Raw genomic sequence first — 27,142 nt, forward strand, 5'->3', positions numbered from 1 at the left:
CGCATGTGTGCGTTTGCATGTGAGTGTGTGCATGTGGGTTGGTGGTGGTGGGGAGGGGTTGAATTGATTATTAGAAGCACAATAATCTCTGACGCATTTCATAACACTACAACACACTCTCAGTCCATCAATAATAAATTTGCCAGCAGCGCTTTTCACATCTTAATATCTTCACCACACATCAGTCAGTTAACCCAAGCTCAAACTCAAACCTCAAGGCTATATTTGACTTTCAGCAGGGGGGGTTTGATGGTCTGTGCTCCCGCCTCACCCATTAACTCAATGCACATATCCAAACATAGACCCTAGGGCATTTTGTGGCCCATTAGGTTCAATGAGATATGTACAGTAAGGCATATATTATTTGTAGTTCGTAGTGGAGACAAGACTCCCCATGGAGAGGACAAAGGAATGCACTCACACAGGGCGAGTGCATCTGTAAAGTATTATTTCAGAGCTGCCTTCCTGAGGCTTTCCAAGAATGCTGTTTAGCATGAGAGGTAAGCTAAATCAAGTGGCAGGTCAATCGGTGAAAATACTAGGGATGTTTAGGAACCCCCGTGTGCATGATTTATGCCTCAGGGCAGTCAGAAAAACCATTTAGATGAAGAAATATGCGTATATATGCCTCCGCAGCGTCAAACAGAGATACAAAGAGATTTATTCAGAAAGTTGACACTGTACAGAAAGGTTGTGGAACGGTGGAAAGTTTTCGTTAATAATACTGAAGTCTCAGTCAGGAATAGTTTTGGATTGTGACAGGAAAGTTTTTTTTTTTCTGTGCCGAGCCAAGGCGTACAGTAAATGTGCCGGTGACATTCTGCCTTAATGTTTTTTAATGACCTTGAGTATCTGTGTCCATCATCTCTCTCCTATTGTGACTCTGTGTGTGTGTGTGACAAAAAGAAAAAAAAAAACAAAAAAAAAACTGTTTTTAAAATTCAAACCTGATCCAAAAATAAATTCATAGTTCAGGCAGGGAAGTCGATGAAATAATAATGAGTTCTGTGTCAGAACGAATTAGAATGAATTTTCGTTTTGGAGCTTATGGGGAAATTTTTTTTTTTGAAATTGTACTTTTGGATGCGGAGGGAGACAGAAAATCTGGCAGCATCCATATTGGAGCCTCAGGGTTTCCTTTTGTGCTAAAATTACCTCCGAGCACTTTTTAAAAAATTAAAATTAAAAATTGAAAGGACAGGTTCCTGATTTGAGTTGATGGACTTTTTGGCCTCTATTTGCTCCCTCTCTCTCTCTCTCTCTCTCTCTCTCACTCTGTCTTTCTGTGAGTGTGTGTGTGGCTCCTTCTCTTCCTTCCTCTCAGTTCTCCCTGACTGTCTCCCTCTCTGTCTGTCTCCCTCGTCTTACCTCCTGTCCTCACCCTCTCACTTCTCTCTCCGTCTGTGTGTCTGACAGTGCTGTGCGGTGAGCGCTCGCAGGCACAGCGACAACACAGATTTGTGCTGACATCACATCAGTAATCAGGGATGCAGCTGGATCTATTTGCACCTGACTTTCCACCATTTCAGACCCCATTACTCAGTCTGCAGAGAGCAGCCACGTGGACGTAAATTGGTGTCCCCAAGCCAGACCCGGACAAATGAGCTGGATTACAACGCAAGCCCAAATGCACGAGTCTGATGGATGGAGAGACAACTACATTACCCACAAGGCTATGTTCCATGAGCGCCTTGCAAATGAATGGATTGCCTAGGTGGAAATATTCCCACTAATCCATGAGCTTTATTATGCGTGCCTTGCAATAGGTCATAATCTCAACCGTTGCCATGTGGTTCGGCAACAATAACACGTCAAGTAATATGTTTGGTACGACAGGTCATGACCTCCAGTCTTTGCTGTCAAGGAGAGTTATTGACATCAGTGAAAGCAGCAGATGCGCTGGATGTCGATGCGGCCTAAAGGGACCCGTCTGCGAATGTGAACCATGAAAGGATATCTACCTCCCGATCGGTGCTCGCTGCACATATGGTGGACTGATTGTAGCAGTCCAGTCTGGCAGGGCTTACATATTTCTGTGTTTGAGTCAGGCTGGTGTTGGGGTGAGGCAGGTAAATGGCTGTGGTGAAAGCTGTGAGAGCTGTTGAAAGCCCCGCGGACAGGCCTGTTCGTGTTCTGTGGCTTTATCATCCATCTAAAAATATAGCGAATATCACTCTCTCCAATTAAGGTCAAAGAACAGACCATTTCCTCACCCTGCATTTAAAACCCCTTCCCTGCACCCCCTCACCCCTCTCTCCCATCCGTCTCCCGCCTCCTCCTGCGCTCCTGTCTCCTCTCTGACCTTTCTTTTCACTTCCATATATCTTCTGCTCCCTTCATCTATTTCCTCTCTCACCTCCTTAACTCCAGCCCCCTCTCATCCGTCTCCTCCTTTTCTTTACCTCGACTCCCCTTCTTCTTGCCCTTCCTCCCTTCTTCCATGCCTCCTCTTTTAAATTTCCTACCGACCAACCTCATCCTTACCCCCTCCCCCACCTCGTCCCAGTGCCGGTATCCATCTCGTCCTCCTCCTCCTCCCCACATCTTTCTGGTTACAAATTCAAGGCTTTCGCTCAGACTTTGTGGGCAGCTTCAGGACTGATTCATGAACTGGCACATCCTTTGCAAACATTAACCAGGCTCCTGTTATGGTGACACATTATATTTTCAACTACTCAACTACTCTGTCTCTGCGCCACAGCACACACACACACACACACACACACACACACGCACACACACAAACAGCAAAGACAGCACAGCACAAAGTATATAACGCCCCATCAGACAAGACATTGGATCTACTTCCATACCTGACTTGTCAAAAAAATAAAACAACAATCTAAAAACAGACAATCAGTGGAGGAGGATGCCGCAAATAACCACAGACGGCTTCATTATTGTCACTTCTGTTCAACTTCACGTTTATAGAATCAAGCCTGTTGTGTCTGATATGAAAAGTCAAGCGGGAAGATCTCTCTGTGGATGAGAGCTCTTTAATCTATGGCCACATCTGGGACTTTGTTCGGCCTTTTATCAGCTTGAAAGTCAGCTGCCTTCTCTCTTCCCCATCCAGGCTCATTTACTGACACACCATTCAGAACGAACTGGATATGTCAGTTCTGTTGCTCAATGTGGACGATATCAAGGGAGAATAAAAGAACGCCTGCACTCTCTGAGCGGGGATGTCAATGTGATTTGTGTAATTTAGAGACACTAGCACTTGTGAAAAAGTTCAATAACAATGCTTGCTAGAAGGTACAGATTGTTGACTGATGGAAATCCATGCCAACTGTCTCTGCTGCCGTTTAATACCCCAGAGCCCCTACACTGACTGGTTTTACATTTCAATCTAATCTTACCAATCTAAAATCCATTTGCTGAGCGTTTGCTATGAGGCTGGGCCTCAGGAAGGCATTATAACAAGGCTTTGTGCTGAAGTCAGGGATTGCTTGGCTTGAGTCACTGTTACTGCAGCATCTCAAATAGCTCAAGAATTTAATGCTGGCTGACCAATGGAAAACCAAATAGAATATGACAGGGAAACTAACTCCATGATGAATAAACAAATTAAATTCCCTTTCAATAAACAAACACTTTCTAAATCTGGATTGATTGGACACGTATCTCAACAAACATATTGCTATTCATCTCCAGAAGGTCAATCTCTTTAATTGCACGTCACACACATTTTCCTTGGTTACACTTATCGTATTCAAGCAGAGGTTTCATTTAAGGATGAGCCTCCAATGCATACACAAAATTAATTTCCATTTGCGGCTGCACGGGAGATTGTGCAGCCGCCCGGCTCACCTGCCTTTCACAAGACAGTTTGGGCTCTAATCTGTCCTGAAGAAGCTACTGCCCTCCAGCCACTGAGATCAAGCACCCTTCCCTCAAAGTGTGCCTGTTATTCAGCAGCGAGTGGAAGGAGCTATGACTGGAGGGGATGAAGCAAGTGAGCAGCGTGTACTCTGGTGTCCAAGCTGTTCAAAACAAGCCTGCTGTGATGTGAGGACTCCCCCCGGCTCTGTGCAAACGGTTGATTTACATCTGATCCCTGACGCCATGACATCCCACACACTTCCTCTCCTAGACGACAAAGAAACTGAGGGGGCAGGTGAGGGATGGAGAAGGATGGGAAGGAGGATTAAGAAATGAGACATGGAAGCAATGCTGCTACTTAGAGACTTAAGCGATGGCTAAAACCACCGTCCATCAAGTTCTTCCTTCCTCTTTTCTGCTTCAGTAGACACTAAATATACAACATGCATTTCACAATCCAGTATGGCGTACAGGGAAAACAGTAATAGCCTATTCAATCACAAAAAAAACAAGACAGTGGAGTGGCATAAGTGCCTCTCAAAGCCCAGGGAACATGCAGTATATTTAAGTAGAAGTTGTTTGCCAGACAGCCTGATGGGAGCCATCTTGCCATGTCCTCCACTCCACTTTTAAAGTATGACTCCATGGAACAGGTTGGACCGTCCCGAGCTGCCCTCCATCTCCAGTAACATCTAATAGCTCAGCGTGGTAAACAGCCGAAGGTGTGGCCGTGCGTTCTGAGGATAAGTGCTTCTTTTCAATGGAGGGACAAAACATCCTAAAATGACCATGTTTTTTCCATCTCTATTCCTCCTCGAAAATGAACCGCAAATGGTCTTAATGTTTGTGTGGGACGTCTGACTCACTGTTACAGTGAATGAAGTTGCATTGTGTCAATGAAATGCTCTCCTCCATGCATCTCTGCTCCTGTGCTGTTTGTCCTCAGAGGCTAATAGTCAACAGGCATTTCATAACAGATCCTGTCCAATCCTCAAACGTCAGGAAATATAAAGAAACACTGCATCAACCAATAAAGGGAATTATGTGATACTTTATTAATCTCCATAGGGAAATAATTCTGAAAAGGAAAGCTGAATCGCCAAAAAAGCTATGTGATACAATGTAGAAGTGTACTGAGGAAACAGAGCAATGCTGGCTAGAGAAGAAAATAATTTTCCTCCTCATTACATAAATTTGACAGCTGTTACATCTGTATTAACACCCATAATGTCTGCTTCTCTCTTTGATACAGCACATTACAAATGTTTTCTTTTTATATATGTATTGCCGGTTCAACACATCTTTTCTTCTGAAACAGTGGGTTTCTTCTGTTGTTGCTTTTTTCCCTTTGTACAAAAACCGCAAATTTACCCATTTACATTTTCTAGCAGCAGTCGAGCTGTCATTTATACAGCAGCATCATTAGGGGATACAATAATCAGCTGATAAACACTGTCAGCCATGAAAGCAGAGCCTCCCTGGCAAAAGAGAACACTGGTGTGATCACAACTCAGCACCGCGGCTAATTGGCATACATGTGACTGCAGTGATTCTAATGCCACCACATCCCTGGGGTTGCTCAGAGACAGTCCTTGATTAAAAGCACAGATTGACAGTTCCATGCTAATATCACCTCTCGGTATCTGCGAGAGAACAATGTTACGCTGGTGTAATGGGGCACTCATAATCTTGGAGAGACACTGCACAGTTACTCAAACAAGGCTGTAATTACCGGATTCGCCGCTTTGTGTTGCCACCATTAGACGATGAGCAACCTTGAGGGGGGGTGAAGGTGGGGGCAAGTCTGCATTTACACACTTTTATTTCCTAGTTGGCTGCCATACGGCGATGTGAGGAGATCAGAGGGTCCAACCAGTAATAATAAGGTCTGCACAACATATGCATTTGTGTTTCATACCAGGCAGTGACAATGAGAGCATCTCCACTGAAAACCCAGACCAGTCAGTTGATTGTTGATCACCGCCTGCACACACCCTGTTATATAACAATAACATTTCTCCTCAGAAACTCAAAGTCTGCTCATCAGCAGAGACTTTGTTCTGCCAAACGGGCAACTTCCTCCTTGTCAGCGACAATTTCCTGCCCGATGGAGTTTTTGTTTATTTCCTGAACTGATTAGGTGTCACTTCACACTCTCACTCGCTCTCTGTTGGCAGCGTGGACGATTTCAGGTGCTCGCAGACATCTGCCTTGGACTGGGGAGTATTTTCGGTGCATCAAAGTCCTTTCATCTGGCACGCTCTCTGCCTCTCTCAGCCTCTTCATTTCCTCCTGACTTTCCACCGAGCGTACATCTCATTCGTCAACCACCCGGTGACATCTGTTTGTCTCTTTTCCCCAGAAAACAGTGCAAGAGAGGTGGTGAATGCCATTTGGTATTTACCTCTGCCAGGGCTTTAGGTTCAGCGCTAAAGAGCAGGATCAAAGTCGGGGGGGAAGTCCTCAGCTGAACTCAAAAACAGCTCAAGTGAAATGGGGGTGTAAAAGAAAACAGATTTTTTCCTTGTCTTGGCGTTGACGTTGCAGGCAGGGATGTTATTTAATTGATGTTAAGACAGGGTGGTGTACTACTTAACGAGGTTCTCTGTGGGAAATGTCAAATCAGAATTTGCTCCAGTTGTTTGTCACAACTGAGCATCGTCAGATATAACCGAACCACGTAGAATCATAAAATTTGCATCAGCCTGCCCATGCTTTAGCAGCACCGTGGGGCAGCTGCTGCTCTTCAAGCCAGGCAGGAGGGAGGAGCCATCAACAGCACCAGCCAATCAGCAGCCAGTGGCTCATTAATAAAAAATGAACGTCTCCAAAACGGCTTGCTAGATTCTGGGTGCAAGGGAGGGGAAACAAGTTACCCCAATTACTTCCTCAAAGTTTCCGTTCTTTTAAATGTCACAGATGTGTTTTAAACAACAGTGAAATGCCAAAACATGAAAATATTGCCCTTTAAATAAGCATTAAAATTATTCAATCTGTGTTGAAACTGAGAATTTCACCAGCATGTATACTGATTGCAAATATACAGGCTAGACCACTGGATCGCTGCAGCCGCCTTGATGTGATCCTTCCTGAGGTTATTTACAGATTTATCTGTTCAACAGTTTTTCCTTCCTTATGCATTACAAGAACATGTTTCCCCTCAGAAGTTGTATCCTTTAAAATCTATTTTTAGTAAACTTGAACAAGATCAAAGGTTATAGATTTATCCTAAAATACCACACCGAAGGCATTGCTTAAAAATAACATGCAACTGGAAAGTCTAGCTACATTGGACTATGAATATGTGGCAGAGCAGACCAGCTTGTGGAAGCATTAGCAGGGGAGAGGGGTCGCAAATCATTGATAAAATATAAGGCCTAAAGGTCAGGGATCGCAATCGGGACAGAAAATGGATCCCAGTGGACAAGATCAGAAGCCATGATGGCAGAGATCAGACTTTAATCCTTCTGCGCCACCGAAGTTGAAGCGATAAGGTTCAAAACGCATCAAAAAGAAAGGGCTCATGTGAATGGAAAATGATAGGCACCTATTGGAAGAACAAATGGCTTTTGGATGTACACTGGGTGAATGGAACAAACATTCCCGATGATAAATCAAGCTAGGTGGGAGGCAATAAAAAAGAGAAGGTTGACAGAAATAGCTCAGTTAAAGCAGGCACAGTGAAAGCACACCACCAACACACAGCACAGTCATCTCAATGGAGACTCAAGAGGCACATCAGTCTTGCATGATCCAATGACTGCAAAATAAACACGCCAACACACACTGGGTCTCTCTCTCTCTCTCTCTGTCTGTCTCTCACACAGGCACACACACACACACACACACACACACACACACTATTTTATGGATACAAAATACTGTAGTAACTTTTTCACAGCTATCCGTCTTTCCATTGAGGGAAACATTTTAGCTGATATGCACATTTCCATGGAACCTAATATATACTAGTATTTCCCTAAAAAAAAAGACACATTTACCCTTCACATAAAAACTAAACACCAAAACAATTCAACTCTCAATCCATGCAAAGCTTGTTAACGTGTACTATAAATATCGCCATTACTAACATTTTGTCCCTGCAGGAAAAAAAAAAAATTAGTATGCAAGAACTCACATTTAAAACTCATTGCTTTAAAAAGAAAAAAAAAAAAAAAAAGAACTAGTGGTTATGCAGACAATCCACTTTTCAACCAAAAAAGCAAGACGCAAACAGTCTATGCAAATGACTGGCCTTAGAATGCAGCCTTCAGCTACCTTCAAAACAAAATACTTGAAACTAAGTTCTTTGAAGGAGACCAAACCAGACCAAAATACTCAAACAAAACCAAAGTTTCGTCCAGATGGCTTGTGTTGCCAATAGACCAATTCAAACATTCACAGAAGCTCAGAAATGAAGAAAAACACTACACAAATGATGAACTTCAAATGCACCAAGGTGTGTGCCAGGGCTGCATCGACCTGTCAGAGGCAACAGCAGAAGACAGAGGAGCAGAGCAGCTCTAAGATCATTATTACAGTGCTAAATGGAGTGTGTGGAGAGGCTGCAAGCAACTGGAGGCAATCCAGAGGGAGGGGGGAGGAGGAGGAGGAGGAGGAGGAGGAGGAGAGGAAAGTAAGAGGAGAAGAAGATGAGAGGGAGGGAGAGGAGGAGAGCAAGAGGAAGAGGAGGAGGAGGAGAGGAAAGTAAGAGGAGAAGAGAAAGGGAGGGATAGTGTTATTAAACAACTGTTTTCCTAGAGTGTGTGTGGGTGTGTGTCTGAGTGTGCATGTGTGTGTATGTGTGGGTGGCCGTGTGTGTATGTGTGTGTGTGTGTGTGTGTGTGTGTGTGTGTGTGTACGTGTGTGCATGCAGGTACACGTGTACATAGTGTGTTTGTGAACGGCTAAATTTATTACTGTCTTACAAGTGTGTGTGTGACTGCATGCCAGTGTGTCACTACCTACTTTACACTCTCATAAACACATTAGTGGTGCCTGCTGTAATCCTCCATTTAGTGTGTGTGCGTGTGTGTGTGTGTGTGTGTGAGAGAGAGAGAGAGAGAGAGAGAGAGAGAGTAACATCAGTGTATTTTTCTCTCAATACAAGCAGAAATGTAACTATGATTTGTGAATGACACCTCAGTAGAACTTCCTCTCACTTGCTCATTATGGGGGAATATTTATGTGGCACAACAAAATAAATAAAAAGGAAATAAATGACTGCTTTAACAAATAAAGGAATTACTTAGTGATTCAAAAGTAAGTCTACATTTTTGTATACATTATTATTACTCGCTGTATTATCATTTAATTCAAGGCACACACATTATGTATAGCTTAGTGAACGCTGATTGACTGTTAAATTAAAATAAGTTAATCATACGAATGACAAAGTACATATAGTGTTGTTCATCTTTGTTATTACCATTATTATTAAAACTGTTTACCTGCCTTTGCAGCATTCTGTGTATAAATGACAGTACTCATGTCAAGAAATACTATTTCATGACTATTAGTGGCATTTAATTTCCACTTTATTCCACAATAATGCGTTTTAATTCCAAATTGCTTATTACAAAAAAAAAAAACTCATTTCATTCGCTTCCAAACAGCACCTTTTCGAGAGGCAAAGTAACACCGCATAATAACACTTTTCATGTCATAATAACACTTTTCATGTCATAATAACACTTTTCATGATGGTGCGGCAGTCAAACAGCACAAACAGCATCAGACCTGTTCACCAAGTGCGTAAATCCTTTCATTCATTACTCCGGCGATGAAAATCCAGAGTCTGAGAGACAAACCAGCAGCTAAATCTAGCTACCAAACGGCGGAAGAGTGTATATTAGGTATAACAGACATACTGTATGTTATACAGTAAGGTGTAATTGCCTGCTTTGTTATTCATCTGGCAGGTTTTCTCATCAACCTGTTTTCTGTACTTATTCTATTTAGGGTCACAGCTTATATTCCAACCTGTATATGAGAACAATAATAACGATAATAATAAAGCTACTTTTGAGGCATATGTTACTTGCTTTTGTTCGACAGCCACCCACCGAGCTGTGATCTTTATGAGACGACTCATCCAGAAAACAAAAATACATTGGAAAACCGCTTGATTAAATTGTTCTGGCAGATCATATGATAGCACACAGCCAAGTATTTTTACTACCGATAGAGTCGATCAAGAAAGGGCCTTCTGGGGGGGAAAAAGAAGAAGAAAAAGAAAAGGAAAAAGAAAAGTGATAGGTTGCTATTAATAGCGCTGTCTCGCACATCTGCAAAGCAAATGGGAGTGTTTGGATTTCGCTTGATGACACAACCTGCCTGTAAGGACGTCGTAGCGTAATTTGCTTTATTACATTTGATGTCGAGAGCTTTTGAATGTTGTATATTATGCAAACAGGTTTGTTCCACTGCAGCTGCTGTGTATTCACATTTTCAAAGACAGAGATGGATATATGGAGATATGAATTTTGTTTTTGCTGGGATGCAGGCTTCATATTCATCTGGGAGAAGCGTCTGCCAGCCAAACGAGAGCAAAGAACACGTTCAGGAGGGCGATTTTCACCCCCCAAATAAACAAAATTTGAGTTGAGTGAGGAAGGACCGAGCAGGAAAATTATTGCACATTGCTGGGATGTCTATGTGGTGGCCAGGTTGTTTCGTATGGGGGTCTCAATAGCGCCCCCTAGGTCTTTACCCACTGCAGCAATACATGTTTCAGTGCGGCTTCAACTAAAAGCTGTGATCGGTGTTTGCTGTGCTGCTGCTTTGGTCTGCACAGACGCACAGCCACTAACCATCCAGTTTGTTTATACTGACTGACACACAGCCTCACCATGATGAAAAGTATCATTATGAAATGTGTTTCAAGGAAATTTAAAAACAGAAAAAAACCTCTCCAAATTTTACAAAAGTGCCATTATGCAATGAAAATAACTGACCTGGAAATTAACATTTGTATTAAATTTAAATTAAAAGCCTTGCAATCATACTATTGTGTTAATGATAATCACAGAATAATTTTTTCATAAGAGCAAAACTAATGAATGCAATTATGCTCATGTGCAAAAAATAAAAAGGAGAATATTTTTCATAATAACAAGTTGAGCTTGATTTAATTATATCCACATTTAATTACTGTTTTATTTAATTATAGTTATAAATAAATATGCCTTAATGAAATAAATGGTTATTTCATAAACGCTTATTTTATTTGGGCTTATTAGGTACTCCATGGTGCACGTAACCTTTGCAGAGCAGATAAAAATGTAGGGCTTTGATGTCATTTTTGTGAATATTAGGTAACCCTGGAGGTGAAGAAGGCAATCATTTTCTCCTCGCATATCTTTTGCAAACACACACACACACACACACACACACACACACACTTTCTCCCTCTCACAGTTATTTTTAGCCAAAGAATAATGATCTGTTGAGGAACTGCGCTGATTTCTGCACTATTCTTCCCCTGCATATTGTTGGCGGCAGTCGGAGCAGATGTCTTGGCAGTCACTGCCCGGGCCAACTGAGTCGCACAGAGACGGACATCTCCCAATAACTCTCCATCCCCTCTCGCCAACTCCTCCACGTAAATGCCACCCATAAAAACAACCGCTTAAAACGCCATTGGGCCAGTTGAGTACATTTTTAACTGCAAGTTGTTGAGCAGAATGTCCCCATCTTGCAGTTAAAAAAAGAAACTGAAACCAATATATAAACACTCTTGAAAGCTTTTAGAGACACAGCAGACCCCCTGATTGAAGGCAGCAGATAATGGCAGGCCTGAGCTCTGCCCGCGCAGAACTGCCTGGCACAAAACTGAGCTCGCATTGACAAGGCTCCCAAATCATTAACCGACATCGGCGGGCACATTCTCCACAGGTTTTATTGTCCCTGAATAATGGATCTAATTACATCATTAAGAATGGGAGGGATACAAGGGCACACATCTCTCCCCTGTAAAAAGAATCTGCTCAATATCTGCCTTCCTCACCGCCATCCCAACACAGTCTCTAAAATGAACTGTAGACAGCAGGTTAGCATAATTGACATCAGTGTGGTGCCGTTTTACTGCTCACGTTGACAAAATGCCCCGAGTTATGGTCCAATTCCACCGCTGCATGCTTGATTGGTTGTAAAATGCTGATTGACGGTGCATAAGTTGTGCCCACTTCCTGGATTACATGTCACTCTCAGTCTAGTGCGGTGTTTCCCTGCTGTGTTTGCTATCATAGCTCAAACTTGGCTCATGCTAAATGTTATGCAAAGAGAGGAGAGTAATTCTTCTGCACTCTTTCGGGGCTCATGCCCTGGCACCTACAGACCAAACTGAGCTGGCACCAGCAGGGCCAGGATTATTGACTGCAGTTCACTGCGGCGGTGATAACAAGACTCCTCCATTTCATTTCTAAGAAGCCAGGTTTTCAACTTTCCCACACTCATCTCCCCTCAGCCTTACGGATTATTTTCAGCGCTAACAATTATTATTAATGATACCATTCTACATTTCTCGAGCCATTTGTTACCATAAGGCACTATGGGAATGTAAGTCTGTGTGTGTAAGTGTAATGGCCAGAAAATATCTGGGAAATATCTGAGGGTTTTTTTTTTCCCCAACATCAATTGAGGCTTTAAAGAGGCACAGAAAAATACCACATATAGCAATATGATATATGTTGTAGATGAGGATTTGAAAGCTTTGATCCTCTTTGTATACATGTGAAATAATTTATTGGAATATGGTCATTTAAAAGGAAGAGGAGGTGAGACACTATCCATTGTGATACGCTGCTATGTGTAACAGCCTGTTATTATAAACCCTAACCTCTGACATTGTGTGCGCCTGTGTGTGTCTCTGTGTGTGTATGCTCTTCATGAATTCAAAAAATGTAAGTAATTTTGAGGACATTACGTGTTCAACAAAGACGTAAAAGTGCTTCAAGGTTAAAAGGAAAATCAGGTTTTAAAATTCATGAGTGTAACCGCTATTCGGAATATATTAATCTAAATGAAAACTAATTGTCATCTAACAGAGGTTAACATGAAAAGTAGTCTATTACGCAAAGATAATTAAAAGGAAAGTCTGCTCGGACTGACGTTGACGTCACTGCTCTAAAAATAACTGCAAAACGCGATAAGTGCTCTTTTTCTCCCAACTTGGTTTCAGTTTTCTGTCTTTGCCTGTTCTTCTCAAGACCGTTTAGATAACATGGGAACAGGCTAGGAGGGGATCTGTTTTATAGCTTTCCCCTGTTTTGCCGGATCCTCGGTCTGGCTGTGTGTTCGTGCGGTCGATGAGTTCACGGTGGTTTATCACAATGTAAGTCCTTATCTGCGGCTGGCAAAGGTACTCTGCTGCTGCACACGAGTGTCTGCTGGAGGGGGAAATGTGCTGCTAGCTTCACACCACTCTGCCCACTGGTGTTTGTGTACATAAACAAACACACACACACACACACACACACACACACACACACACACAAACATACACAGAGGTGAAGAGCGTCTCTCTCGCTCTCCCTCATTCCCTCTCTGTCCGATGCCATTACCATTATCTCAGCAGTGCCCACCATTTAGAGCCCAGGAAGAGCCGGGCTGCCTAAGTGCACCGTAATTTGCTCCACTATTAACTAATCAGTAGATTGGTGTCCACTGATGCACTTGATGGTCCGCACAGTCACTATGGATCTCTGGGGGCAAAAAGCGCAGATACCAATTGGCCTGATATCAGTCAATTAGCACCAATCAAGGCTAAGTTTTGGTAGTAAGCCGAGCCAAAGTCATGCAGCTTCCCTCGGGAGACGGGAACCTCAAGGAATACCTTTTTTAGCGTCTGCATGAGTTTGTTGAATCCTTTCCCTCTGCTGGTTAAACAGAGCCCGAGCGGGACGCTGTTTAAGAATAGAGCAGGGCAGCACGTTTTGGAGGAGGATTTAGGACTTTCTATCTTATTGTATTTAGGACGGGTTTTTATCTTATCGTTATTGTATTTGATAGTGATGGCTTTTAATGATGATGATTTGTAAGATATGCAGATAAAGGCATATCTTATCTTATCATATCTTACCTTATGATGATTTGTAATACTGGTTGATGTAATTGGCATTGAACAAAATGTCGGAAATAAGTGTCAAGCACTTTTCCTGGGTGTTTTTCTGCCTCCTAAACCCGAAATAAAAATCACTCAAGATGGTATAAATGACTGGTACTTTTATGTCAAATGCAAAAAAAAAAAAAACCTGCATGCCAGGCTACATCTCAGTTGTTATGTGTTAGGCACATCCAGTGCAATTCTTGCAATACAGAATATTCTAATTCTAATATAATTGAATGATTAATTGATTTTCAGACTGGCTGATGAAATGCCAAAATAAAAATGTGAATAAACGATTAATGCATTAATTGCTCATATTTCTGGAGCTCTGAGTCATCCTGGGTTATGTAGCATACATTGCTGTGTAGAGAAAAGTCTGATGTTGGAGCATCATAAATACTGGAGCATCCCGTATTTGAGAAGAGGTATGAGTAGCGAGCGAAAGCTTTGAAAACTCTGCCCCACTTTTGAGTCTGAGATTTATCTGTATCCGACGCAGGCCTATAGTGCATAAGGAAATTATTCAGAGCACATTTTTACAAATATTCCGCAGCACGCTTTGTAGTAAGTAAAATGAAATGAAATAATTTATAGTGCAGTGAGTCCAAGAAACTTTGATTTAGCCTCAGCTGAACAAAACCTTGAATATTTGTCGTAAGTTACTTGCAGGTCAGACTATGGAATAAAATTCAATCCTGTGATAAGATTTGCACAAATATGAAAGCGTCCCCTCCAGTTCACAGCGAGGAAAGATGGCGGCAGATGGGCTGCACCAGGGCCCGCGTTGTCATGTAGGTGGCTTATTGCAGAGGCTGCCTCTCTTCCATCCACTCCATCTGTGGATCATAATTCATGTCTTTAAGATAACCTTTCTTTTTCAATTCCAGAAAAAACATGCACGCATTCTTCTTCTGTGTGCTTTCAATTATCAGCTGTGAAGGGAGGACTTTCTCTCAAGAGCCCTCCCCCACCCACCTCTTTTCTATTCTTCCTACACTAAGATTTGTTTTTCAAAAGAATTTCTGCTTCTATCAGTCATTGACTCAATCTGGCACAAAAATTGAATTGAAAGAGAGGTGAAGGCAGCTGAAATCATCACGTCCACCCACGGGCACACAAGCCACACAAACCTCTGTCTCCGTGGAGGTGGCAGACATTTGCTTGTGAAAGTTTTTTTTTTTTTTTTTCCAGGCGTGCTCAAAACTTCGGAAACGCTTTAAATATAGATTAATGAGAAAGAATCCGTGAAAATGATGCTATAAATTAAAATGACAAGTATTTCTGTTGAGAGTCTCGCAAACTCTCGGTAGAAAGGAGCACATCAACCAGCAGAGCGTGCACTGGCTGAGATGGATCGATTTGGATCATGAGAGACATCTTTTGCAATTCCTCATATCCACAAGCAATGCGGATTCCCTCGGCGTAGCCCTTTTGTCCTACGTCACTAACTCCCACTTGTGCCCATGTGCAACTGCAGAGGAAGCACACTGCAGCTGAGGGCTATGGGAAAGCAATTAAAGAAGTATTTTGTCACTGGACTACAGCCGAAAGGCATTAGCTACAATTCCCCTTTGGGCACAGTGTTCCTAGCACACTTTGTTGGGTCTGGGAGTAGACTGTGTCTGGGTGCTGCGAGCTGTAAATAGTGTGTGTGTGTGTGTGTGTGTGAGAGAGAGAGAGAGAGAGAGAGAGAGAGGTGCAGTTATCAGTCGCCCATGGGACAAAATAGGAGCACAAGCACTGCACATAGCGGACCTTAACACTGGGGACAGAGGGCGTCAGTGAGAAATGAGATGAAGCAAGAGACAAAGACAGACAGAGAGAGTAAAAAAAAAAAAAAGAGAGAGAAAATGAAGAAGCATGACAGTAAAAATTACAAGAGTGAAAGACAAATGGAGGCAGTGAATACAGACAGAGGGAGGAAAGGAAGTTAAATATGAGACAAAGAGCAGAGTGGGGTCACAGCAAACTGCTAGAACTTGCTACTCAAATAGAGCTATTGTTACTGTGATGATGTTTTACTCAAGCAGAGGTAAAAGCACTACTGAAAAAAATCTACTCAAGTAAAACGTAGCGCATTTGCAGAGGTGGAAGTAACTAATTACATTCATTCATGGTACTGTAACTGAGTAGCTTTTTGTGTACTTGTCCTTTTTTATATAATTTGTACTTTTTAAAGTCAATAATTTTAGTTTTGCTAAAGTACATTTTTGCTTCACTACATTTTAACTTTAAAAAAAATGATCAACGACAGATTGTGGAACTTTTCACAATAAAACACGCAGTCAGCAAAGATGAGAGGAGGAACCTGCTTCTACTTTGTTGGTTCTACTTTTTCTCATTTTCAATTTTCCAATAAAAGGTGCACTATATAGAGGCGAGGACCATTCAGACTCTATTCACAAAAATGTGGAATAAGTGTTAGGGGGAACAACAACAGATGAGAACATATAAACTCAACAAAGATCATTTTGCAGGATGCCCCTTTAAAAGAATGTAGTTTAAACTTCGTACTCTCATCCTCTTATAACTGCATGAAAAAGATCCAACCTGACACAGTTACTGTTCTGAAAAGGAAAGTTCAATTTAAATCGGCTACTTTTTACTTTTATTTCAGTAACTTTTCACAGCAGAACTTCTACTGAGGTAAAATATCAGCAAAGTAACGGTACTTCTACTTGAGTAGCAAGTTGAAGTACTCTTCCCAGCACTGCTCATTTCAAATGGACTCAAAGTTACAAAGTTACTTTTTAGAAACAACAACTTTGTTCGTCTTGACCGATGAAATTCTAAAAGGACGTGGGCACAAAGCTCAAACTATTCCGCTGATTCTTTAAACTGGAAATTTCTCTAAAAATAAAGTACAGATACATTACTCTTGTATTCTTTGCTGACTTTGCTGACCATTTTCTAAGAAAGGCATCACAATCTGTCCGTTTCTGAAAGTCTAGTTTCTGATACTTGCAGAGAGCGAGAGGAATTTATACTCTAGTGATATAAAATATAGTACATCAGCAAAAATATACTTCACAAAAAGTAAAATTACTAACTTCAAAGTACACAAAAAAGCTACTTAATTACACTAATATGAGTAAATGTAATTAGTTACTTTCACCCCTGATAGCTTTGCTGCCACAACAAGCCCCTGACCTGTTGCTCTGTGGTGTTGCCCATGTGACAGCTCAGTGTGGATTGTTAATATTGCGCAAACTTGTTTTTTAAGTGTGAGCCAGGGGCATATTCACCATCCAACAGCCTTTTTTTCTTTTGCTTTGTGGCCCCCGCCCACAGTGGCAACATTAGTTTGTAATATTTAAGATGAACGCTGTGTCTTGGACCAGTTTTTTGTTGCTCACTGCTGGGGCTGAAAAGCGTCGCAGTGTGTGATGTTTGAAGTCTGATGGGGTTGCGCAGACATTAAACAGAGCATATGTTTGTGCAAATACCACAAACAAATGACAAGTGGCATGGAAATAAATAGTCATATCTCTCAGGGTCCACACACACACACACACTGCCTCGGTCTGAGCAGCAGCACCGCCATTAAATCCAATTTGAAAATGTACCAGAAGACATTCAGATAATAACTGCCTCACCGACAAGCTGACTGACAAAAAGAAATCGGGAAGGTTAAAAACATCGGTCACATCCTCAAGGCGGCGTAATGGCTGTGCCAGGGTGCCACCAATCAATCATAGAAACCTTAGCAGAGGGTGATTACACCTGGTATTACCGCCGAACCCGTGACTCATCCCGGGAACAGACGCAAGAGCCAAAATGAGGGGGAAAAAGGAGTCGAGCAGCTAAAAGGAAATCCATCAGCGGTTTAGGAGAATCATTGCTCACAGGGAAATTATATAGAAACAGGGATAACATAATAAGTCAGAATTACCAGTGTCTCACAGTGCCGTCCTTGGAGGGGAAAAGTAAGCTACATTAATTACTGCCAGCCACACAGCAGATCCAGGCCCCCCGAGAGCGAGGCATCGAGTCTTAAACAACAGGGGAGCTGTTGGCGGGACGTCCTCATCGATGATCTTGCTAAAATTCTTTGTGTCTCAAAACTCTTCCTCAGACATTACTTGAATCAGTTTTGGTGTAATTGTCATGTATTTGTCTCAAAATAATTGAATGGCTGCTACTTTTCCAATCAAAATTTTTTTTGTTTGTTTTCTTTTTATCAAAGTGAAGCTATTGTTTGCTAATATGTTTGCTATATATTCTTCAAAGTTTGAGCTCAAAGGTTGAGTTTTGCCATGCATCTCTCTTTATCCACTGCCTTGTCACCCTGGCTTCCACTTCACACTCACACTGATAAATTGCTTGAAATCAGCTCTCCCTCTGTATTTATCCAATGCCAAATTTATACTGTTAATGACCTTTTCATCTGTGCTTTGCCATATGCTGCCTTCTGTGCAACGCAAAGTGCAAATTCTCATGAATAACTGCGATAACTATCTATGGCATCTTCTTGACAGATTGTAGAGTCGTATGCAGACAGATGCATCAGTGCTGTGTGACAGTGCCAAATGCACAGAATCAGAGCCAGAAATACTCCCGTGCTCTAAATGTCAGTGTCTATGAAAAAAATGATAAGCATATCTGGAGCGATAATCTGGACACCTGGCTGGAAAACGGCAAGGAAGATCTCCTCAGGGAAGCGCAGATAGGCAGAGAAACTTCTGTGCATTTTGCCTGCCAGTGAGAACATCCAGAGAGGTTGAATCTATGCGGGAGACTAAAAATTCACTCCCATCTGTCCAACATTTTAGGACATACCAGTCTCAAAGAAAAAAAAAAACAAAAAACAAAGAGTCCAGACAAGTTCCCTTTCCAAACCTGGAATCTAACATTTTTTGTGACAAATACAGCCTCCAGACAAATGTGAAAATGCAAACCTAATGGAAACACGAAACAGAGCAAAAACTGCCACTGTCAGATATTCAAAACCGGCTTTTCGAGACAAGCCATCAGCGGTCCCCTCGCTATATCAGTGACCTGGAATTATGTGCAACCTCTGTGACTCCCCAAGCGTCAGGGAGCTATCAGAGCTTGACACCGCCGGCCGGAAAACCCTCAGGAGGTGTTTTCCATACAAACCAGAGGGAAAAGAGAAAGACGGTAGGATGGGGAGAACAGAGTGATAAGTACACAAGGCAGAAAGAGAATGCAATTAATCGTGAAGGGCAAAGAGGAAAAGGACAAAGCAGCAACAAAGGACGGACACAGAGAGAGAGAAGATATCGACAGGAAAGACTGAATCAAATAAGGAGAGGCTTGCCAGCTAGTCTTTCCAGCCCAAGCTGATCCCTGATAAACACAGCAAAGAGAGGGAAAGAACAAAGAAATGAGGTGGGGGGAAAAACAAGAGGTGGACATCTAAGCTGAAGCACACGCTATTAAGGGCGGGTGAAATGAGGTTCATGCAACAGGCGTCTGCGCGGACCCCAAACCGGCCCCAACCGCACACGAATAAAAGCTTGCTGGAACATAAAGAGGAGAAAGCAGAGCAGATAAAGGAAGAAAAGCCGAATAAAAGCACAAAATAACAGGCAACTAAATTAGAGAAAATGGCCTGCAAATACCAGCACGATAAAGACAGAGAAAGAAAGACACAGAGAGAGAGAGGGGGTCTGGAGAAAATGAAGCAATTGTGTGCCATTTCAAGTTGCGCTGACAGCAGAAAATAGGAGCGTATGGATATTAGCATGCTGATCGGACCGTCGCTGCTGACATGTCTGCACTGTTTGCTGTCAAGATTGACCCAAAGCGATGAATAGAGGAGGCTGCACAGTGAACTGGCTTTACAGGCTCAATGGTAAAAATGTGCACCACTATGCACTACAATCATCCACAGCACTTTCCAATGACACACTGCTGCATGACAGACTCTATTTCCCCTATCACTGAAAGCTGCATATCTTCATTATTAATAGTAATGTCCAGAGCTATAAAATCAATTTGATAAGTTCACTATCAACTTATGTTATGCTGAGCATGGTGGAAACTTAGGGGCCATTCTCAAGAAAAGAAAAGTCGTGCTGAAGAAGTAATTCAATGGGTTTAAATGAGTCTTCCACATGAAAACCAGCCAATAATGAGCTGCTACTGTTCACATCCGTGAAGCTATAGCAGCACTGGAGAGGCATTTCCTAGCCTCTTAACAAATTGCCTTCATGGTTCAAAAACTCTGACATGCCTTCTGTGACCTCGTGGCAAAACTGTGAAGTGAACACCATCCATTAAGAATAGAGGAAGATGAAACAACGTAATAAAGAGGTGATGTGAAGCTGCATGTCCCCTGGCTTCGCTAATGAGCCCTCATGATTTCAGATACGGTGCTCTGTATCGATCAAGGAAATACGGGAGCACGTATTGCCATTAGCCATGCAGCTGCTGCATCTCGAGTGGCGGTGCTACAAATTGACTCCCTATATGAGAGGAGGGAGAGATGTCAGAGGCCAGGAGAGGCACAAGGCTATCATCGTTTTTTTGATCCCGAGAACACATGAAAATGTTGAGCAACAGACAATATCCGGTTGCAAATGCAAACATTTGGCATCGTAGGTGAAAACCAAAAAATAACCAAGCAAAAGCAGAGAGGCGACAGGCTGAGAAAATGTGCAATTCCTAAATAACACCAGTTTCTTGCTATAATGCATTGCATGAAAACCATGTCTTTTCTCACTCAATTATACACAATCGCTATCTCCCACAACTTCCCTCTCTCTCTCAGTCAGTCAGTCTCTCTATCTCTCTCTGCACACACACCACTCTTGTCATCTCTTTTTTTACAGACCCCATTTGCTCCACCATGCTGTAGGCCATTCACTCTATTCTAGCACCACCTATTGATACTACTCCAGCTGTTCATGTAGATACAACAAAGTTTGCAGGGCTGAGAGGCATCTGAAAACAATATGGTGCCATTGGGGTTCAGGTCCTGACTACGCTATGAGATCTTTCCTGTTCCCACAAAGGTCATGTGCATCAAGTTCCCTCAGTGCTTAGTGAGTACAAGAACAAATTTTTTGCAAGGTACTAGTAATCCAAAACTGTTCCCCCGGCCACCTGCGCTTGGTAAACAGCTTATGGGGTGGAGATAACTGGAACGGATCTCTATGAAATTAAATTTTACGACAGCAGTTCCTCTAGTCTTCATGGAAAAATCATGAAAAAGAGAGTAAAGTTCATATCTGAGTCACATGGTGAGCGGAGAGCCGAGCGGCATGCAAGATAGATGGACAGAGTTTTACTGAATGGCTGCAGCTGCGCCGCACATATTGCAACACTTAAGCATAATCGCGTCCCATAACCGGTCCAGTGTGCTCAATATTTTCAGCTAAGTTAAAGTCAGTGCCCCTGGCCACTCTATAAATGTTCTGCGCCGTGTTTTAGAGTCAGCACTTGCCGAGTGCTGCCGTACGTCTGTGGTAGCACGAAATGAAGGAGCCTCGCCTGACCTCTGGCACTGACAACACAGTAGTAAGGTCTTATGTAATGGAAAAGGTTAAACCACACCCTTGGATCTGTCATAGCCTGATGTATGACTTGCTAACGCGGGAACTAAAAAAACCCTAATGTGTGACATTTTACTGTTAGTCCAAATTAAGCAGTTTGGATTCTCAGAACAGTTAGTTTGGCTCTTCGTTCAAGGTTTGCAACAAAAAGCCAAAAAAGTAGTTAATCCTATGACGGCCAAATTGTCCCAGTCATTCATCTGGCATCAAAGAGCAGGGGAGACAAAGGCGAGGGCTTTTCCACATCGACAGTTTGGACGGGGCTCCTGTTAAAGAGCAGGATTCTTGATGTATTTATTTTGCTAAGAGAGCATGAGGCCCCAAGGTGAGTATTGCTGTTTCGTCCAATTAGCCCTAAGAAGCGAACTAAACGCTGTCTAGTCCATGAACATGTCGATTACAAAGCCCAGACACAGAGGAAGGGTGGCATTTAGGGCTATTCCATGCACCCATGAATAAAACATGGACCATTAGCCCGATTAATACTGACGAATAACAAAAGGCTGTGGGATAGTCTACTGACCTTGCATGAGTGATGGTTCTCAGTTACAAGACTGTGTGCATCTGTGTGTGCGTGTGTGTGTGTGTGTGTGTGTGTGTGTGTGAGAGAGAGAGAGAGAGAGAGAGAGAGAGAGAGAGAGAGGGATACAGCGTGTTTGCGTGCATGCGCAGGTGCATTTGCATGTGAGCAGTGTGTGCATGTCATTTTCACAGCGCCAGAGAGTAACAGTCGCATTGTACTCCACAATCCGAAATAAGGTATCGCACAAAGAAGCTCCACAATCTTTTCCATTCATCTTAACCACCCCTTTTATTTGGCCATACAGCGATTTATTGAACACTGAAATCTGAAATGTAATGGGATGCATTTTTGAATGCGAGGCAGAGTGCCCCTCTAAAGGCCTGTCATCTGTTTCCCCTTTCATCGTTTAATCAGGCAGACCCCTCTCTCGGACCCCTCGCCCGCGTCCCCTCAGACAGCGAGTACATTTGCGGCTTGCTTGCTCACCCACTCGCCCGTCTCAGACCAGACAGACAAGCGGGTCGACAGCCAGAACGTGGGATGATGAATGACAAACTTATCTCTGGGACTGAGGAAGCAGCCAGGAGCAGCCTGAGCATTTCATTGCAGGGAGCTCTACCTATCTCAGCCTGCCTGTCTGCACGGATCTCTCTCTGTGCCTCTCCCCGTCTCTCCTAAGCTGTGCTGTTTGTCTTTCTGTCTGCCCGCCCGTCAGTCTGTCTGTCTCTTCGCTCTCTGCCTGTATTGCACAGTGTTTGCTTCTCTGTCAGAGCTGTGTAAGTGCTGGGTATCTCTGAGCTGTTTGCCCTGCTCTTTGCAGTCATATCAGCTCTCCTCAGCTCCCTCACTCCCCTACGCCTCTAATAAAATCTTCTGATGACACAAGCCATTACCCTAAACATGGTTGCGTAAGCACAAAGGAATCCCCAAAGAAGAATCCCAACTTAGCCACAGACAATCTTCAAGGCAGCAACTTCAGATTTTTGCTCTCCTTCTTCTCCTACTGCATGTTGAGCTGAGCCAGGCGGCATTCAGTGGTGATTTTGGATTATTTTGTTTCCGGCTTGTGGGATGACGGGTCCATGACGGAATGCTCATTCCCCTTCCATGAAATTGGTAATATAATCAATAAGAGGACGGATGCATGAGGGTGGTTCAAAGTGGTGTCAAAAATTCTCACGGAGAAGAGAGAGGCTCCTGCTTGGATGTGGCTCATGAAAATAATAACCCATACAAAGTCAACAACCGAGTCTGAGAGTGCACATTTGCCAGTTTTGCACGGAAGCTGTATTCTTTCAGTGCCGCATTTTGATTAAAACAGAGCAGAGCCGTACAGCAAAGGAAAGTTAAACCCATTAAATGGTGCGTGCGTGCCTACTTTTGTGCATGCTGTGTGCATGTCCACATACATGCCTGGATGGGTTCCTAGGCAAGTGTGTGTGTGTGTGTGTGTGTGTGTTTATTAGCTTGTAAAATTATGTTTATTGCGGGGAGCATAACAGATGTCTCTCCATTTTCTTCCTGTTAATTTCTCTGATGAGATGCAGGAGCTCAAGTGTGTCAGTGTGTGTGTATTTACTCTGTGTGTGTGTGTGCGCGCGCGTGTCTGTGTGTGTTTGTGGTATAAGAAGAATTCATCTCTAGCACACGCACTTCTCCACATCTCTTTGGCTGTGAGCAGGATGGCACGATTACAAAATCTACAGAGCTGCGTTTTCTGCACAGTTTGTACTCCACTAGCTCACGATAGGAATTCATCAGTAAATTAATATTAATTCATCACTCAGTATCTAATCTGAAGAAGTGGACTACAGGTGTTCTTGAGCATGGAAAGCTATTTTCACTAACCAATGAATTATAGCATTCCTCAGGATGAGTAGAAGCCTAAAACATTTGATAATATTTTTTAAATGCCTTATATGAATGAAGAAAAGAAAATGTCAGCAATATCTGGTTCTTATGGCTATTCCATCAGATCCAATGAGGAGCCTATTCAACCTCTCATATTTCAGCTTTTCAGTCATACAAATAGGTCAAATCATGGGCACATCAAAACATGTGACAACAAACTTGTGAGTCATTCTGTTATTTTCAATATTCCCTCTTGGTAAAAAAAAATAATCCTGAGCTAAGCTTTGGCTGATGTTTATAAATTAATCAGCCGTGCATATTCTACTACACACTATCATATCCCTTTATAACAATAGAACAATTCCAATCCATTTCATGTTGTAGCCTGCGTCCACAGTCACCTCCAATACCCAAGAAGCAGCGCAGTCTCATCGACACTCGAGAGCAAATGTCACGCAAAATAACGCAAATGAGAGCTCATGATGATACACAAACTCCGCCAAAAAAATTGCGCGGTAACCCTGCCCAGCAATAAGTCACTAATTAAAAACCGGATTCAGTGACTTACCTGACTTTGATTTCAGAGATTGCAGTTCCACTGACTGAAACAGATGCTGTGAGGTTCAGAGAAGCCCGGCTTTGTCTGGCCAAGATCCGGAGCCTGACTGGAGACTGACTTCCATCGTCTACGCTCCTATTTAACGCAATGTCAGAGCAAAGTTTTTTTTTCCTCCATGGATGTACAAAACACAATAAAATCAGTCAGGTGCTACTCGTGCCGGGGCTCTGTCCATTTGCCTACTTTTTATGAGCTCGTTTTATGACCGGCGGTGCGCGCTTTGCGGGAGCGCACGCAGGCAGAACGCCGGTCTGAAGCCGTTTTGCGCGGTGCCAGTTCGCTGCCCGGTAATCCAAGTGCGTCTAACAGCCCCCAGTTTCCACGGATGAGCGTGTGGCGGAGCTCCTCCTTGTCTTATCTCCCGCTGTTAAAGAAACACAGCGTGGCAGACCAGTGTACCGGCCGCTTGTGCGCGCTGTCCGGTTTTGGACACTCCTTCCGGACACTACAGATGCGCAGACTATTAATAGGACAAGCAACCGCTTTAATGTTCATGTAACACCCAGGAGGTTACAATGTGGCCAGGGCTCCTATATTGACTTTGAAATGACCTTGGAGATATTGTATTGCATTTTTATATTTTCTGTGGTATCGCCAAAATATTCCTTTAAGGATTTATGGTGCATTTGTGGCTGTCAGTACATTTTTTATAGGAATCACAGCGTATTTAGCAATTAAGAGTTTTGCATTTTGCATTTTACAGCAGGAGGCCATTTTTAGAGTATTTTTAAATCACTGAATCCTTATAGCCTAGTTGTGCGTCATTGTCTTTCTAAATAACTGGGATCTGTTTTGCAAAGGCAGAACCCGTCAAGTTTTGAATATCCACGGGCATTTCGAACCTTGCATTTTAAGTGTAGGGAAGCAAAATGATTAATTAGCTATAGTAAAATCATGTCACACGAAATAAAGCCTAATGTAAGTGGTTCAGAATACTACGTAGGCCTAAAAATCTCCTGTATCATTATCATCATCATCATCATCATCATCCATCTCTCTTCATTTGCTGGCTAAATTTTGAGTAGCCTATTCAGCTACTGAGAATGCCATTTGACGCAGAGGAGGACCGGTAATCATGGTGGCCAAACTCCTCTTCGCACTCCTACTCCTCATCATCATCGTGATTATCACGCTATTATTCATAATAATGCAAATAATGAATAATAATTGCAAATGCATAATGAATGCATACCTTCTAAAATAAATAAATAAATAATAATATTGTAATCATCAGTCGGTGTAATCAGGCTTTCCGCTCACTGGACAAAGACACAGAACAAGCTGATTACCTGATGAGCTGTTTGTCCAATATCACATCATCATCTTTTAGATTGCAGAGCGTCTTGAAGTGAGAGCATTCTGGTTTATGGATATCTGGTTTATTCACTGTAGTGCTTATGATGAGTAAAGCAGAGACCCATACCAATGAGAGAACGAGGCAACTTTTTTTTTTTTTTTTTTTTGTCATTAACACAGTTGGTCGTTTGTTAGACAACAAAACATCTGTGGAGCTGCCACCATAGGGAGGCGTCTTCTCACTGTACACTCACTTTTTGTTCCTCAGCTTTAATTACAAATCCGCGCTAATATAACGCATCTGTCGGACACGCGCGCACGCAGGCATGCCGCATGCAGAACGCACACAGACAGAGATTTCCACAAAAATATGCACATATACAAACACACACACAGGCACACACACACACACACACACACACACACACACACACACACACACACACACATTAAGGCAAAATGGAGCTGGTGGGCATGAAGGTGCATATTTATAACATATTATTACAGTGAAATGTATGATGGGCCTGTCATCCCTAAGACCAGAAAATCTGCAAACAAGCAGCTCTGCCTTCACATCAGCAGAAAGCAGGAAAAGACCGAAAAGCCAGCAGGGAGAGGGAGAGGGGTGGGCACACACAATCCTCTTGGGGAAGTTATTCATCTTCCAACTTTTAAACAAAGTTGGCCTTGTCAGCCACATGTGACGTGTGTTTGCACGTCCTCACAAAGTCTATTAGATTAACCCTAAATCAAATGGAGCATAACGTGACTATGCAGCAACACACATTTCTCAACAGATGCACTGTGGTGGTATCCAGAATTGAAGATTAGAGAAAAAGAGGAAATCCTTTTCCCGTTGTGATACCTCATTCCAATCCCTGATGTTAGGCTTTTTTTTTTCTACTTCAAAGAACCTCCTGCTCCCCCATTTCACCATGCATCATTATTATCCAGTATAGAAGCTTTAAAAGGTCATTCACACCTGGATAAGAGTCATTTTTAGCACAGGACACCACAGGAAGCTGTCTCTCCAAGACCTTATCAGCATTCCATTTCGGCAGAGCTCCCACTGGTTGGTCAAATCTGAAATTATGTTGCACACTGAACTATGAGTATAAGACACTTTGATGAAAGAGGAAATCTTTCTCTGAAAAAACAATCATTATGGCCACTGTTTGTGATGATAACGTAAGGTGCCTGCATGATGAAAATGGAGCTGGAGAGATGCCTGATTTGAGGGAGATGCTGCGTTCGAGGCTGAGTTTGTGAATCAAGAGCATAATGATGCATGATTTTGATGTCAGCGGTGTGTTCCTCCACACTTTAAAACTGAAAGGGTTTGACAATTCATCATACAAACGAGAGCCAAGTATACAATAGTAGCATGAAGGAATGCTTTT

At 42.6% G+C, this 27,142-nt stretch overlaps 1 protein-coding gene across 1 annotated transcript in view; it reads right to left on the reverse strand.

The window, feature by feature from the left end:
- calcr (calcitonin receptor) overlaps window positions 1–24,700 on the reverse strand; it is a 49,658-nt gene extending 24,958 nt beyond the window's left edge. The window contains exon 1 of the mRNA XM_030064568.1: window positions 24,396–24,700. The gene's annotated coding sequence lies outside the window, so the exon portion shown is untranslated. The remainder of the gene's footprint in view (window positions 1–24,395) is intronic.
- Window positions 24,701–27,142: the final 2,442 nt, after the last annotated feature.

This window comes from Myripristis murdjan, chromosome 11 (genome assembly GCF_902150065.1).
Source record: "Myripristis murdjan chromosome 11, fMyrMur1.1, whole genome shotgun sequence".
In the NCBI taxonomy this organism is placed as follows: domain Eukaryota; kingdom Metazoa; phylum Chordata; class Actinopteri; order Holocentriformes; family Holocentridae; genus Myripristis; species Myripristis murdjan.